Consider the following 17,538-nt stretch of genomic DNA (forward strand, 5'->3'; position numbering starts at 1 on the left):
AAGATCATGACCTGAGCTGAAGTTGGCTGCTTAATCGACTGAGCCACCCAGGCGCCCCGTCCACTGCTTAATTTAATTTAATTTAATTTTTTTTATGTTTTATTTATTTTTGATACAGAGAGAGACAGAGCATGTGAGGGGGAGGGTCAGAGAGAGAAGGAGACACAGAACCGGAAGCAGGCTCCAGGCTCTGAGCTAGCTGTCAGCACAGAGCCCGACGCGGGGCTCGAACCCACGAATGTGAGATCTGACCTGAGCCGAAGTCAGAGGCTTAACCGACTGAGCCACCCAGGCGCCCCATTGCTACAGTATTTCTAAGCCAGAGTTCTGAGATTCACCCTGATTAGACAGTTTAAGTCATGTTGACCCCAAGTCACATAGCCACCCAGTGAGAATTTTATCTAATGTGTTTATTGTCCAGGATGTGTTTGTGTTCCTGTGTGTGTATGTTTTCCCAATTCTCCTCTTTTATAATTGAGATTTCTTCCGTCATGGTCATCCCTGGTCTTTTTTCTATGATTGTGCATTGGATTTTTTGGTGATTGATAAATTTGTCTGAAGTATGCTTTAACCAACCATGAAGAGCTACATTCAGACTAAAAAGAAGTCCTGGACTTGGAACTAGAGGCAGTAACGAATGATACTTGGGTTGTCTATTTTGGGGGATGGAATAATGTACTTTATGTAGATATGGATGGACACTTTTAAAAATACACATATGGGAAGATAGATACATATAGGTGTTGTGTAGTAAAAAGGGTAGACTATTTAAAACCACTTGATGTGTAAATTAGGATTGAGCAAATAATTTAAAATGGTATGGAAAATCAGAGCCAGGCTTCTCACAGTCAGAGAAAGCAGTTATAAATAAGGAAAAGGGGAAGGCTAGAATAAATGTGGTGATGTGAGATTCAGATTGGATGTTATCAACATGAACTTGTGATTTTTAATATGTAGATGCATATGGCAGTAGACCAAGATATCTCTCTGCGGAGAAAGCCTAGAAGCCATGACACCCAGTACCAATGGGCACACTAATTGCTCAGATCTTGGTTTCTGAACATGATTCTCCAATAGAAATTACTAGGGTTCCTTGGAGAAATGGCTGACTCTAGGTCTGAGGCAGAGAAAATGCAGGATGAGCATGCAACGCCTTTGCTGCCAGAGGAAAGGAAGCACTAAAAAAGAAATAATGGGGATATGTCAGAAGGACGTAGGAACCTACTTGAAAGGGTTCCTAAGGATCAAGTCTGGACAACTTGAACAACAAAATCAATAATGCTAACAATAGATTATAACCCATAGAATAAAATGAGAATCCACAAACTATACTGATATATACAAACAAATGAGAGAGAAGAAAAGTATAGTTGAATTCCACTGATAAACATAGAAGGAGTAATGAAATTAGAAAATCACCATTTGGCAAACACCACAGTAGTAATTGTTTCAGACAGAACTCATTAATAAATGCTAACATTAGTAGACAGAAGTATGAGAAATAGGATAGTTACATAATCTCAAAGTATCTTCCCAAGAGTTTATGATTAATTCCAATGGGAAAAATAGTAACATTATAACAGAGAAACATGGCAAGCCCCAGCTTCATTTAATGATTTAGTTTTCCTTACTGTAATGATCCAACTCACTACTATATGTCTCTGGTTAGAACACACTCAGATAGATACAGCATCACTCTGTGATAGTTATTCCAAAAATGTACAAACTGAATTTAAATCATGAGCAAACATCAGGCAAATCCAAACTGACGGCCATTCTACAAAATAACTGACCAGCACTCTTTAAAAATATCAAGATCATAAAAGACAATGAAAGACAAAGAGAAACTATGCCAGATTAAAGGAAACCAAGGAGACAACAATCAAACGCAAAATGTGATCCTGGACTAGGTCTTGAACCAGAAAAAGAAGAGAAGAAGAGAGGAGAGGAGGGGAGGGAAGGGGAGGGGTAAGAGAGGGGAGGAGAAAGAGAGGGGAGGGGAGGGGAGGGGAAGGGAAAAGGGAAAGGAAGGGAAGGGAAGGGAAGGGAAGGGAAGGGAAGGGAAGGGAAGGGAAGGGAAAAGAGAAGAGAAGAGAAGAGAAGAGAAGAGAAGAGAAGAGAAGAGAAGAGAAGAGAAGAGAAGAGAAGAGAAGAGAAGAGAAGAGAAAAAAGAAAAGAAAAAAAAGAAAAGAAAAGAAAAAAGAAAAGGAAGACATTAGTGGAACCCATGGTAATATTCGAATAAGGTCTGTAGATTAGTAACAGTATTGTAGTAAACTTCCTGATTTTGATCTCTGTACAGTAGCTGTGTTGGATATTAACATCTGGAGAACCTGGGTGAAGAGTACACAGGAAGTCTTTGTACTAAACTTGTAACATGCTTGCCTGTGAAATCACTCCAAAATGAAAAGTTTAACACTTTTTAAATTACATTTTAAAATTTGAAAAAAATCCTCAGCCTTTAAAATGTTTCCATGGCCCCTACTTCTTTAAAATCTTTCATGACTTCTCAACTATCATAATTCCATACTTATGTTCATGTCTATATTCTAACAGTTTCTCTTATGACTCAGAGGTCCTAGCCTGGCGGCCTGTCAGCTAAATTGGGCTTCAATTCTTTTAGGTTTGGCCGGCACAAAAGTCTTCCCATCCCTGAAAATTTGATTTGTCACAGCTCCCATATACTCTTTATTGTCTCAGACATCAGGCTGGCTCTATTTATTTATTCATTTAGATTCCTTTTTTTTTTTTTTTTTTTTTTAGTGGTAGTAGTTTAAACATTTCCACCAAAATCTTGAAATCTTAAGATTTCAATAAATTTGTTTGTAACAAATTAAGCAAAAGTATATTTTCATAAATAACTTGACTTCAGGCTCTGTTCTAATAATCACGTTTGCTGATTCACTGGGTCTGAGTTAATGTTCGCCTGACTTTTATTACATCATGAAAATAAATGCTATTTCATTTTTGACTCAGAAATAGCCATTAGTCACCAAATTCTGAACCCTGCTCTTTGAGTTTAACGGCAGTTTAGATCAATCGCCAAATATATGAAAATGAGGAGGTTCAAAGAGATTCTGCATGTATTACTCATTTCTTAGAAACCTGATGGGCTCTTGGTTTAGAGATTACATCATCTCTTCCAGTCTTCTTCCACTGCATAATCCAATCACCTGGGAAGTTTTTGAAATACTGATGCCTAGATGCTACTCTCAGAGATTCAGACTGAATTCTTGGGCAGTAGGATGTAGACTTTCTTTTTCTTTCTTTTCTTTTCTGGGTTTCCCAGATGATTCTAATGTTTTGAGAACTAGCGGTTCTCAACCACTGATCTCGTTTTGAGAATCACCGATCTTCCTGGGTTATGTTTGAAGTGATGGAGGACCTATTGTCCCAGGGAAAGGGTGTGATAGAGCTTTGGTATGTAGGGCATATGTAGGGCAGCTCTCTGAGAAGAAAGTATACATTAACATTTCCCATGGGAGCTTGGTAAGCGTGCAGATTCCAGGGTCACACCGTCACATGTTCTGATTCAGTGTTTACTGCACACCACACTAATTAGCTGTTAGCTGTTCCATCGAATGAAGACCTACAGCTCTCTGGGTTCAAAGCTTTATTTCTGAATTACTTGTTCAGACCCATTCATTCCTCCCACTACTTTCTTCTTCTTAATCCCACAAACTTCCAAACATATTGCTCATCCTCCAATTTTCATCTTCACTTTCTCACTAGACTTAACTTCTGGCATTTTCATCATCTTGGCTCCTCATTGACCATACTATGGCCTCTCGCTGTGAATCTGCATCAGTTTGTCTTGGGAAACTGGCCACACACCTAAGCCTGTTCTTCCCAGAGATTTTTCTGCCTCAAAGACACCTCTCCCATTGTCCATATGCTAGATTTGCCACTATTTGAGTCTTGCTGTACTTGCTGGTTAAAAAGCCACCTTCAAACTTGATGGCTTAACACCACAACCACAATTCTAGAGGATAGCTGGATGTTTCTTCCAGTCTGGACCAGCTGGGCTGGCGTGGGACCACTCTCATCTTTGAGACCTCACCTGGAATGGGTGCCACAACATGGAGCTTCTCTGCACATGATCTCTCATTTTCCACTAGGTCCCTGGGCTTCTCTATATGGTAGTGGAAGGCCTCCCTGGAAAAAGCAAGAAAGGGCAAGCCGGAGTAACCAAGTGTTTCTTCAAGCCTCAGCTTGCATTACATCTGTTTATGTCCCATAGACCAAAGTAAGTCACATGGCCAAGCCCAGAGTCAATGTGGGAAGTGGCTACCTAAAGGCATGAATCATTGGTGCCCGTTACTACAAAAGCAGACCAAAACCTTTCTCTTAATTCTAATTATTCCTTCTCCTGTCATGTGGAAAATATCCCCCTCCCTCCAAGCACTCCTACAAATCTCATTTACCTGTAGCTTTAGGCTCCAAGTCCTGAGTCCTGTGATTTCTATCAAGTCCAAATGAGGATGAATTCCTTGGCTGTGGTGCCTTTGGATTCAGAAACCTGTAAGTGGAAGAGACAAATTATATGCTCTGCAAACACTCAACAGACAATGAAAGATAGGGCCAGGACAATGGCAGTAAATGCTTCCATTCAAAACGGGAATTAAGGGAAGATACATAGCAGGCACTGATTTACTGAGAATTCTGGAGTTCTGCCAGGCATGTGTTGCCAGGTCTTTCTAGTCTGAGAGCAGGACCCAGCCCTGTCCCTGGGAGTTGCTTCCTAATCTATTATTCCCCATCACTCTTGGTGTCTCCATCCTGGCTCTTGGCTTTGCCTTCCTCTTTTGCTTAAGGAATAGTCTGTGTTGGCTTCTGAGTAGCTTTCTGAGACAGCTTCTTACTCAAAAAAAAAAAAAAAAAAAGAAAAAAAAAGTTGGGGGCCCAGAGGCCATTTTGCTGTTTATGAAATTTCAGCCCCTTTTACTCCAAGCTGACTATGTATTTTGGGTTGTTGTAGCTTGTTTGCTTTTAATTAAGAGTTTATTTTTTTTTAAGAATAGTTTTGGGTTCACGGCAAAATTGAGAGGAAAGTACAGGAATTTTTCATCAACCCTCCTCCCCCACACACGCACAGCCCTTCCGTTATCACCAACCCCACCAGAGCAGGACATGTGTTACTATCGACGAACCTGCACCGACACATTGTAATCATCCCAAGTCCGTAGTTTACATTACGGTTCAGTCTTGATGTACTTTCTCTGTTTGGGACAATTGTATAATGACACATACCATTGTTAGAGCATCAGACAGAGTATTTTCAGTTCCCCAAAAAATCTGTGTTTCACCCATTCATCCTCACCAAACCCTCTCAACCACCGATCTGCTTATTGTCTTCTTAGATTTTCCAGAATGTGTCTTCTCTTTTTTCAGTACAACTGTCTTTAAAATGTCATACGTGTTCTATTATTATCACTTCAGTTGACTCTATGCTCCAAAACCACATCCATAAATTCTTGTTGAGACTGGCGTCTCTCCTCTTTGGGCATTGTCTGGCTGCCGTGAGCAATCCCACTAAGATTCTTAGAAGTTCTTTTGTCTATCTGAGACGTTATGCTGGAAACCACCTTGTAAAACCCAAAACTCAAAATTCAAGAACAAGTAAGTTTAAGAAACAGACAAAGCAAGACAAAAAAGGGAATGGGAAGGGATTTTTTTCTTCAAGGGTAGCAACATAGAAAAATACCAGGAATTTGCAAGGAGCAGATCCGGGACACACAGTACTCACTGGACACTGTGTAAATGAGTTGAACTTGATTAAAGATACATGACTGGGCAAACAGTTGAAATTTGGCAGCTGTTGTCCTAATGTTTATTCAGCTTCCTAAAGTATTTTTTAACTTAAGATATTGTACAGGTATGTTTGCAAGTTATTTCATAGTATTTGTCATATATTATTTTAAAAAATCTGTTTAATGTTTATTTTTGAGAGACAGAGAGAAAAAGAGAATGAGGAGAGGAGAGGTAGAGAGAGATACACACACAGAATCCAAAGCCGGCTCCAGGCTCTGAGCTGTCAGCACAGAGCCTGACTTAGGGCTGAAACTCGTGAACCGTGAGATCACGACCTGAGCAGAAATCGGATGCTTCACTGACTGAGCCGCCCACACACCCCATGTCTTAAATTATTTTAAATCGTCTGATGGTTCTCCATCAAATCAATATGTCATCCTTTACCATTCCCCTATAGCGTCTTATTTGAGCAGTTTGGATTATCAGCCATTAAAATAGCTCTGCTGTCCTCATTTTTACACATTTTTACCTTTATAATTTTTTTAAGTTTATTTATTCTGAGAAGAGAGAATGTGAGCAGGGGAGGGGCAGAGAGAGAGAGGGGAGAGAGGGAATCCCAAGCAGGCTCTACACTATCAACAAGAGCCCAGTGTGGGGCTCAAACTCACAAACTGTGAGATCATGACTTGTGCCAAAATGCAGTAGGAAGCTTAACCAACTGAGCCACCCAGGCGCCCCTATATATTTTTACTTTTGAGTTCATTGATTATGATGCCTTTTCCAACCTTTTAGGAATTGGACCACTGGATAGTGGTATAAAAATATATCTGAAGTGGCCAGTGTTTTATAGAAGAATTGTACCAATTTATTACACTGTCATCAGCTCACCTACTTCTCTGAAGACATCTTATCATTGAGTTTTATCAGTTTCTTTTTTTTTTTTTTAGAATTTAGCAGACAAAATGGCATCTCATGGTTTCCATTTCTTTAACTTCTGAGTAGACAAGAATCTTTCCTTTCTTTAAATGACTGGAACTAATCTGTGTGTGTGTGATGTCTGCTCAATTGTAGAGTGTAAAATTAAAATTAGGTTTGGTTGCAAATGACAAAAACCAAAAAGAAAAAAAATTCGAACAATACAAAATTCAAAGTGGCTTTTCTCTTTCCCACATAACAGACGTCTGGGGGCAGACCAGTGCTGGCTGGGGCCCCAAGCCGTCAGGGACAGGGGGGCCTCAGTAGACCTTATTGCCCTGTATTCCTCAGGGTGAGCTCTGACCACGTGATTTGCATTCCCATTGGCAGGAAGGAGATGGGAGTGGGGTGGAATAAGCCACTTCCCTTGAAGGACATTTTCTAGAAGGTGCGCACCACTTCGTTTATATCTCATTGGTCAGCACTTAGTCTTATTTCTAGGGAAAACAAATATCCTGTTTGGAGGGAATCAAGGTTTATAAATTTGGTGAACACAGTTCGCTCGAAAATTTATCAAGTGTTTATTTACACAATCAGCTTTTATGTTCTTCTAGTTGGTAAACAAACTATACAGCACTAGGATAAGAACATTTGGAACTTAGTAATATGATGTCTTGTTTTGTTGCATTGTTTTGATTCCACAGATCTGCTTGATAGATAGTGCAGTTATCAAAGAATATATTCCTCAAAATTGTTGCATGTGGCTTGAAACTATGTATCAGGGATTCATTAAGTGATGACAAGTTGGAGGATGGTGTCTGGTAATCAAGATGTAACCATCTGTTTCATAAGAGGGGGATATGCGCTCGTGTATTCACAAATCTATAATCTGTATCAAGTGCCTGCCTCATACGAGGCACTATGTCAGGTAATGTGGGGTCACATCTATGGGAAGGAGACAGGGTGAATCAGACCAGGATTCTGCTCTCCAGAAGCTTTTCACCTTGTAGGTGAAACACACACACATAAGTGTAACTGCGGTTTTGTTTTGAGTGAGAGAGAGGGAGAAAGATAGCATGAGATGGGCAGAGGGAGAGGGAGAAAGAGAATCTTAAGCAGCCTCCAGGCAGCATGGAGCCCAATGCGGGGCTGGATCTCATGACCATGAGATCATGACCTGAGTGGAAATCAAGAGTCACTGAGCCACCCAGGCGCCCCTCCATGTAACCTTTTAATGATCCCTTTACCTGTTGGAGTGTGGAAGCAACCCCATTAGCAGGAAGAAACCCATGCTATTTATCAAGCACAAACAGGCAACAGTAGAGTGGCTCAAAGTAGCCCTTGACTGCCCTGGGGTGCCTGTCAGTCTATGACAGGTTACTTCAGATGAGGCTCAGGAATAGTCTTGCCCTCTTTCTGGGTTCCTCTTCCAGAGTCTTCTTTACTTTTTCCCCCCTCGACCCTCCCTCTGGGCCCTTCGACTCTGGTTTCTGGTAGCACTGAAGCGTAGGCACGGAAAAGCATCTTTCCTGGTCTGGCGTCAGAGTGTGTCATTCATTCATTTAATGACCAGTTGAGCAAATATTTTTTAAAAAATCTTTAACTTCCTCTTGCCAATGATATGGACTAATAACACTACCCCAGTGTGTTATTATGCTAATAGAGATTTTGCCTTTTTTCTTAGCTTTACCAAGAACCATCTATATTATCTGCTTTTTAAAAAAATGTTTATTTATTTTTGAGAGAGAGAGGTGGACTGCAAGTGGGAGAGGGGCAGAGAGAGAGAGAGAGAGAGAGAGAGAGAGAGAGAGAGAGAGAATTGGGAGTAAGGTCCAGGGTCTGAGCTGTCAGCAGAGAGCCCGAAGCAGGGCTCGAACTCACGAACCATGAGATCGTGACCTGAGCCGAAGTCAGATGCTTAACCGACTAAGTCACCCAGGAGCCCTTACATTATCTGCTTTTATATCCTACGGTGATATGAAGCAGAGCTCTAAGGAGAGAAAGTTGGTTGGGGAGAACCGTGTCCTCCCATGGGGGAAGCTCCTGGGTCATAAGGAAGAGCAGAAAGTAAGGTAGGGACAGATGTCAAGATCAAGAGGACATTATAAACCCAGGTAGGATGGCAGGCCTCCTCAGGGTGGGGGTGGCATTTGCATGGGTGTATAGGGCTGAAATTTGGGAGGTTTCGATAATGTCTCTTGTTAGATGCTAGCCATCATGTTAATTATTGTGTGTTTTGGCTCTTACCCTTTGAGCAGGAGGAGAAGTAAAAGGTATGAAAGGTGGGAGAGGATTGTTGAGGGCCTAGGAAGCTGAAAGGCAGTGTGCAGCCAAGAGCAAGTGTGGCCTTGGAATCAGGTAAAAGGAACACCCGAGTTCACATTTCCTCTCTTTCAGGTGCTGATTGTGTGGGTTTGGGCAAACTACTTATTTCTGATGAGTAAAATGAAGATAATAGTACTGACATTGCACCTAATACACAGTGATGTCTTGCTTCTCCCCAGAAGTCACTAAGCAGTGCATGCGTGCCATGCTGTAATGCGTATGCCTGATGGCCTTAAGCAGGCTGTGCAGTGCAGTTGGACAAAATTCTAAATGACTGAGTTCTTTTATGGCTACAAAAGTATTCAGTGGATCACTCATCCGGATCCAGGGGTCCACGTCCAGAAAGATCTGGACACGTCTTGGGTTGTCAGGCTGAGGCTGGGAGAAGGAGGAACCCCTGGATTTCTGAGTCCAGGAAATCTCGGGGTCGCAGGTGCTCGGGTGTTCCTCTCTTCAGGTTACTGGTGAGGGAGTCCCTCAGCCTAAAAATACCACCAGGGAACGGGGAGAGGGAAGAAACCGTGTGGGAGACGCTCTGGGAGGGGCTTCAGGAAGAAGAGGACAGGATGCCCAGGAAACCCTGTTTTGCTTAGAGATATGGCCTCAGGCCACTTCCTTTCCCTTTCCTTTCATCCAGGGAAATAGAACTCAAAATTAAGAGTCACTACCTTCCTCCTGCCCCAGTTCTCAGTCCTGTTCTGCTCTGCCATGACACTCCTCCAGAGGTAGAAACGGTGCAGGGAGAAGAGGGACAATGGGGACACCAGCAGGGTTCTTAGATTCTCATGTTCAGACACTCACTCACCGAAGGTATCTAGCACCCTCTGATTCTGCTCTCAGACCATGTCTGAGAAACCTCAGCTCCCCCTTCTCTGTCACTCCCTCCAGAAACTGGAGGCTTCTGAGAGCCCTTCTGAGCTAGGGGTCCACGGTTGATGCTGCCCAGAAAATTGAGGTTGTATTTGCATTTCTGGTGGGTGCCTTAAACACTTGCATCTTACGGTGTCTAGAAATGCTGAGATACTGCAGAGCGTCCAGGAGGCAGGGAAGGAGAGGGAGGAACACGGGACATAAGAAGAGAGGCACATCCTCACTTATGTCACCCACCAGAGGCAAGGCCTTTAGAAATCATCCACCTGTGAATTGCAGATTAGTGTCTCAGCTCATCAGCAGGTACCTCTTACTGTGCAATAATCAGAAGCCAAGACCCCAAGTCCCTTGGAGTGGACACTGTGTCTAGAAGATTGAGGGATGGGAGGGAACAAGAAATGAGCAACTGAAACTTGCAAAACATCCCGCTGGCTTGCTGAAATGGGGGCTTTAGAGCTTTGGCTTGAATGAAAGGATAAGGGGGGGGTGCAGTCAGGGGAAGGTGACTGAGTGCCCCAAAACAACCACAGTTGGGAGCACTCAGAGTTCCATCAGGGATATGTGTAATTTCAATGGAATCAATTTCCAGATCCTAGTTTCCCTAAGACTGATCCCCTGGGGGTACTTTCTAGGTGTCAGGCTGGTTCTCTCCCCACAACTCCCCTTTTGCCAAGGTCCCTGGGGGACCTCTCTCTCCCATGCTGCATCTCGTTAGGCGGACACCTTCCAGTGTGCCAAATAAAGGGTCAGCTTTACATATTGGTGTCCGAGTCTCTAGTACATATTGGGGACTGATTTCAAGTAGGAAGAGGTGTAAGATGAGGATTATAGCTTCAAGTTAAAGTAAAACATATGAGGTATTTTCTTAATCATTTGCTCAAACACATGGGAAAACAATCATGTTTAGCTTTTACCAGAAGATTATTGTGTACTGTGAACTAATATGCATTTATAATTTGGGTACAAGTCTCCTGCTTGCTTCAGCTTTTCTGTATATTTAGTGGCCTGATGAATAGCTTCTCTTCTTTTTGCTGGTAATTTCCACAAAATTTTTATTCCAGCAATAAGCAATATTCATCCAAAATACAAAAACTAATCTTGAAAAAAAGACGAGTCTCTTTTTTATGCTTGATGATTATTTAAAAACTGTATAATTATTTTATTTTACCCAATTACTTACTAATATAAATTATAATGATAAATCGATCTATAATATTGATTAGCATGTAGTTCTTATGATGACAGGAAATTTTAACTCTTTCAATTTTGAATTAATAATAAGTATAACAAATACACAATCTAGGAAATTTTAATATGTAAAATTTTAACTTATGTATATGTTTTATAACCAAGGATTATGGGATGGTGACCATAGATTTTCAGGCGTAAAAGATTTTCAGGCGTAAAAGCTTACCCTACTAAGATGAAGTTGTGTGGGTAACATAGATGGAAATATGAGTGCAAGGAGGCATCATAAATGATAAAAAAAATTTATGGCTATTAAAAAGAGTTCATTCATGTGTCTTTTCAATAGATGAAGGTGGGTATTCAATACATTTAATCTAGTGATTAACAATTTTAAAAGTCAATGTGCCATAAGTTACAAATATCTTAATAACTTAAACTTGCGATACAAATTTTATGTGATTTTTTAAATGTCTGCGGAGGATCGGGGCACTCGGGTGGCTCAGACGGTTAGGGGTCCAACTTCAGCCCAGGTCATGATCTCTGGTTCATGAATTAAGAACCCCACTCAGGCTCTGTGCTGACAGCTCAGGGTCTGGAGCCTGCTTGGGATTCTGTCTCTCTGTCTCTGTCTCTGTCTCTCTCTCTCTGCCCTCCCCTGCTCACTTTCTGTCTCTCTCTCCCTCTCAGAAATAAACATTAAAAAAAAATTTTTTAATAAATAAATAATGTCTGAGGAGGATACATAGTTTTCCCAAAAGTGTTAGGAGATTCCAGAACAAAGCATTGTGTAGCTCTCCGCCCTTGGCGATAGGAGATGGACGCAGAAACGGGAGGCATGGAGAGGGAAGCCAGCCCCCTTCACGATTTCGGCTGCAGGTGGGGTTGTGCCCCTCCTCACTTATGGGCTTCCTCTGCCTGTCGTCGGTGTCTTGACCAGCTCCCCAGGGGAATGCGAAGCGGATGGACCCTGAGCGGGAGCACTTGACTCTCCAGCGCCCGTGCTCAGATGCACGGGGGCGCTCCTGGGGACCGAACTTGTACCCCACCGGGGTGCGCTGTGCCTCATTCTGCACTGTCACAACTTAACAACACAACCAGTGGTGCAGGGAGACGCTGTAGGTTGCAGGATCAGACCCCCTGGAATGCTACCACCTTGATAAAGCTGCCGTTTACGTGAAAAGGCCCGATGGACCCTGTGGGAGCCCTTGATGATCCTCTTAGCTTAACCGGATGTAGACTTCTCCGCCCCGGCGCGCGCCCCTGTTGGTGGTGATAGCTCGCCCCTCTCCTGACCTCATCCACCATCTGTCAGCGCTGCCTGCTCTGTCCCTTTCATCCTCCTCTCCTGTCGTTCCCCAGACTCTTGCCACTTGCTTAGGATGTCTGCTGGAAAAGGCAGTTTGGGCAGAAAGTCCATGGGTTCTCTGGATCTAAGTAAGAGCCAGGCCCTTGAGATGTCAGTTTGGCAGCAGCTCCCGAAGTCGTTCCGTGGATGTGCGGGTTCTCACAGGGCGGCTGTGTCTCGGCGCGTTGACTTGGGCAGGCCTGGGAGGAACGGGCAAGTGGGAGGGACGCTCTGAGATGCTCCATTGGCAACAACAGACAGGACACGTGGAAACAGAATTCTCCGCCATGGTGGTGTGGCCCCAAGCTCTCAAGGCCAGTGACAAGGCATGAGGGTGTCAAGTGGCAGCTTCAGTCATAATAACCTTTCAGTCTGTTCCTTTTTTTTAATGTTTATTTATTTTGAGAGAGAGAGAGCACGTACAGGGGAGGGACAGAGAGAGAGAATTCGAAGCAGGCTGCACGCTGTCAGCACAGAGCCGGCCTTGGGGCTCAATTTCACAAACCAGGAGATCATGACCCTCCACTTGACCTACTGAGCCACCCAGATGCCCCTCCTGCTCTGCTCTTTTCTTAATGCATGCTCATTTCACCATCCAATGAGAGAGTGTCACTGCAGGCCTCAAGGTGGGGTGTGCCGTCCTGGAGGTCAAAACTACTTCCATAATGACATTAAGATTTTTTTAAATGTTTATTCTCTTGTAAGTTTCTAGGGGAGGAAGAAGTTTTTCTCAGCCCCCATCAGGTCCCTGGTTAGATCTGAAAATTAGACTGACAAAGACAGATGAACAGGAGAAAAGTGCACACATTTTACTGAATTGTTACTTGTGCATAGGAGCCTTCATAAGAAAATGAAGACCCCACGAAGTGGTCAGAGCAGGCAGCTTTTATAGTTTTTAGACAAAAACAATAAATTTGTGAGGAACTGACAAAACAAAGAAGTTTGGGCTAGGGCTGGGAATGGTGAAGGAGTAACTGGAAAGGGAAGAGTTGAGTTTACCAAGGTTTATGTGTGGATTCCTCTGGTTCCGCGTCTCAGGGCTGATGGGAGTCTGTCTTCGGCGAAGGAGAACCTATGACCCGTCTTTAGGCCGAGGAAGCAGAGCTTTTTCTGCATTTACTGCTCCTAAGTGTCTTCAGCTCGAAACAACTCTTATGTTAAAGAGGCACATCTTGGGGGGATATATTCTGGTTTCCTTCAAGTATATCACGAATTCCTCTAGGGAGACGACAGCTTCACTCCGATGACAAATAGAATGCGTGCTTCTGAATTCTTGTGTTTCAAAGATTTCCCAGTTTCAATTTCTACTACAGTAAATATCAGTAAGTATAATCCAATAGATATTAACAAAAGCTTTGGGCGTTTTCAGTACTTTTCAAGAGTACTGAAGAGTTCCTGAGACCAAAAAGTTTGAGAATTGCTGCCTTAGATCTTCTATTTCTGCACTTGTTCTGTAGATCTGGAGAAAGAAGTCCCGAAGAGAGGAGATTCACTGCTGAGATCACACAGAGCTTGAGGCAGGGTTGGGAAGAAAACGCGGTTCCCACCATGCCACCCAGCTCACTTTGCCGATTAACCACGGGCCACACGTTCCGTTCCCTCACTTCCCTCCAGGTGTGCGGGGCGGGGGGGGGGGGGGGGTTACGCGCCTCCTCTCCCTTCTGCGTCCCCTCGTCCCTCTCCACTACCGCTGGGGAGGAGGGGGTCTCAGTGTGAGAATGCAGCAAAACACCACGACAGGAAGCCATTCGTATAAGCTGGATTGGCAAAGCAGGGTTTGCTGTGCTCCCCTCTGAAGGATGTTAGCTTTCTCAGATGGAACCAGGCATAGATCATTCTGGGACAGTAAGACTGAAGCCACAGAGAAAGGCAGACTGGTCTGCAGCAGACTCAGTTTTGATTGAAAGGTGACCAGACAGGAACAGTCAAGATCTACTTTGCCTCATCTCTTGGATTCCAACTGTGACCCTAATCTGCTGTGACTAAGGTTCCTATCTTCTGTTGATGGACTGCTCCTGTGGCCCACTGAGACATTGTGAAACATAATGGGTGGGGTACGTGTAAACGGAGCCTTAGAGTTATCTAGTACATTTGCTCATTCATTCAGTGGTGTTTGCTGAGTACCTGTTGTGTGCGCCATGCAGTCAGCTGAGAAGAGAATTTGCAGGGTGTGTACCCTGTGCCTGATCCCTGGGGAATAGAGCAGAAAGAGACAACCCGATCTGTGCCACAAGTGAACCTCTTAGGGAGATGAGACTTATGCCTTATGCCCAAGATAGCATTATAACAATTTAGACAGCACAGGCTGGGTGAGTAGAAAGTAATTATTTAGGGGCGCCTGGGTGGCTCAGTCGGTTAAGCAGCCAACTTTGGCTCAGGTCTTGATCTCGTGGTTTAAGGGTTTGAGCCTGGCGTTGGACTCTGTGCTGACTGCTCAGAGCCTGGGGCCTGATTCCGATTCTGTCTCTCTCTCTCTGCTCCTTCCCCACTCATGCTCTGTCACTCTCTCTCAAAGTTAAATAAACATTAAAAAAATTTTTTTAAGTAATTATTTAATCTCTTTAGTTACTTAAGGGCAGTTTTTGTGCAAAAAAAAATTAGGGGCATTGTTTTTGTGTTTGTTGTTTGTTTCTGTAAAGTTCAATTTATTAAGCTACACATCTGAAACTCAAGTTCTTGATTTTAAATTCTGCTTATAAATAAGGACTTGTAAATCTAGAAAATTTGAAAAATCATTTTTGAAGGCCTTAGGTTAATATTTGTATCACAAATTCAGCTAAACTATTTTAAATATTTTAGACTGTGTGTACAAATGTAATACATTTCATTTCCTTCTTAAGAAACTCAGTTGCCTGATTTAACAAAACATCCTGAGAACTTGAATAAGCTCTGAAGGAATTAACAGGTGACAATATTGTAAGTGTGGTGAAGCTTAAGTTTTCTTAGATGTTTCCATGCTATATAAACTTAGTGAGATTTCTACTTAAAGCCAAAAGTCTAAATTAGTTAACCAACTGATATTCAGGATGAAATTTCAACACGGATTTGTAACTCAAATAGGCCAAATTTTCCTAAAATTTTCACATTCCTAAAATACCAAATGTGCACAGATTCCTGAGGCGAAATTTTAGTGCCATAGTTTTGATACTCTTAAACACTTCTCCCATCCAAGTACTAACCAGGCGTGACCCTGCTTAGCTTCCAAGATCAGACGCGTTCAGGCTGGGATACTCTTAAACACTCCTATACTCCGTCTTACCTCTTTCTCGAGTAACAGCTATCAGGGGACAATTCAGATCGTGCTGGCCGTATTCGGGGAGTTTGGGGCTTGCTTTCTCAGCTAGCTGGACATCGCAAGCAGGCGGAGATTTGGGTCTAGATACTGACTCCATCCTTACCCCTTGTCCCGATGATCAAGAAGACTCTGTGTCGTGTCCCCAGGCATGGCTTTTACCTTCATGTTGGACAATGACTGATCCTGCTGCTCGAAGAAACTTTCAACTTCCCTTCAAACTGGTCATTGATTGTATTTTACTTTTCTTTGGCTCTTGAGATCTGTAAAAGTATTTTATATCAAACACAAAACAGCCTTGAATTGAGAGACTCCTGTATCCTCTGATCACCCCTATTTTTGTTTTTTTAAAATTATTTTACATTTTATTTATCTTTGAGAGACAGAGCGTGAACAGGGGAGAGGCAGAGAGAGAAAGAGACACAGAATCCAAAGCAGGTTCCAGGCTCTGAGCTAGCAGTCAGCACAGAGCCCGACACGGGGCTCGAACTGTAATACCCAAGTTTCCAATATCGCCCCCAAAAACCAGAGACCACCAGGGGGACTGAGTCACACATGCAAAGGCAAAGGGCTTTATTACTACGGGCTTATAAGCACGGGCTCATAGACTTCACCAACACACTGGATCCACGTGGAACGAGCCCCGAACATGGCGGGGGAGGGGCTCTTTTAGGAAGGGGGCGTTACAGGAAATGGCAACACAGGCACAGTGATCCAATCCCTACCCTCTATCAATACTGGCAGTAACTTTAACCATACATCGACACCCCCAGAGGGAGCCAATCACAACATTTAGAGTATTGACCAATCACAGAGTGGGCCCAGGACCCTCAGTAGGGCATGACTAGGACCCTCACTTAGGGCCTGACTAGTTTTAAGCAATAGGTGATTATCCCATAGCCTGCATCTTTAGGCCCGCCCTTAGAAATGTTAAAGGTGTTAGCTGGCCTTTCCTGATTGGGTGTTACAAGGGTTTCTGAGAAGCTGACAGTCCTCCAAGGTCAGAGTCAGTTTCATTCAGACTGGTGTCCTTACAGAACCCATGAACCGTGAGATCATGACCTGAGCTGAAGTCGGATATTCAGTAGACTGAGCCCCCACAGGTGCCCCAATCACCCCTAGTTTTAGAACCTCACAGCTCTTAGGAGTATTAAGATGTTGATGTGTGTTCTGCTGCAGGTAGTGAGTCACTTCCATCTGTGACATACGGAGAGTCCTACCTCTAAAGTTACACTTTAAGGGGCATCTGAGTGGCTCAGTCAGTTAAGCATCAAACTTTGGCTCAGTCATGATCTCACAGTTTGAGCCCCATGTTGGGTTCTGAGCTCTATGTTGACAGCTCAGAGCCTGGAGCCTGCTTCGGATTCTGTGTCTTCCTCTCTCTCTCTCTCTCTCTGTCCTTCCCCTGCTCGCTTGCTCTCTCTCTCAAAAATAAATAAACATTTAAAAATTTTTAAATCACCTTTTAAGAAGAGGCCCTGGCTTCAAGGAGTGTACAATTTGGCATTCTTTTCTGTGTCTCCAGAGCACCTTGGAGTTACAGTTCTTCAAATATACCTCTTGAAATCTCTCCTGCACCTGCCACAGGATGTGCACTATATCTGTGAGGAGTGTCACAACTATTTGAGGAATCAAATAGAAAATTATGCGAAAATGCAGAGTCAAGTGGAAAGTTGATGTAGAGTTGATTCAGTAGAGACACAGACTGAAGGTTAATCTTTTTTTTTTCCCTCCATAATATTTTATTGTCAAATTGTTTTCCATACAACACCCAGTGCTCTTCCCCTTAAGTACCCTCCACCATCACCACCACCTCTTTTCCCCCCTCCCCCTTCCCCCTCAACCCTCAGTT

Source organism: Suricata suricatta, chromosome 6 (genome assembly GCF_006229205.1).
Source record: "Suricata suricatta isolate VVHF042 chromosome 6, meerkat_22Aug2017_6uvM2_HiC, whole genome shotgun sequence".
Taxonomy (NCBI): domain Eukaryota; kingdom Metazoa; phylum Chordata; class Mammalia; order Carnivora; family Herpestidae; genus Suricata; species Suricata suricatta.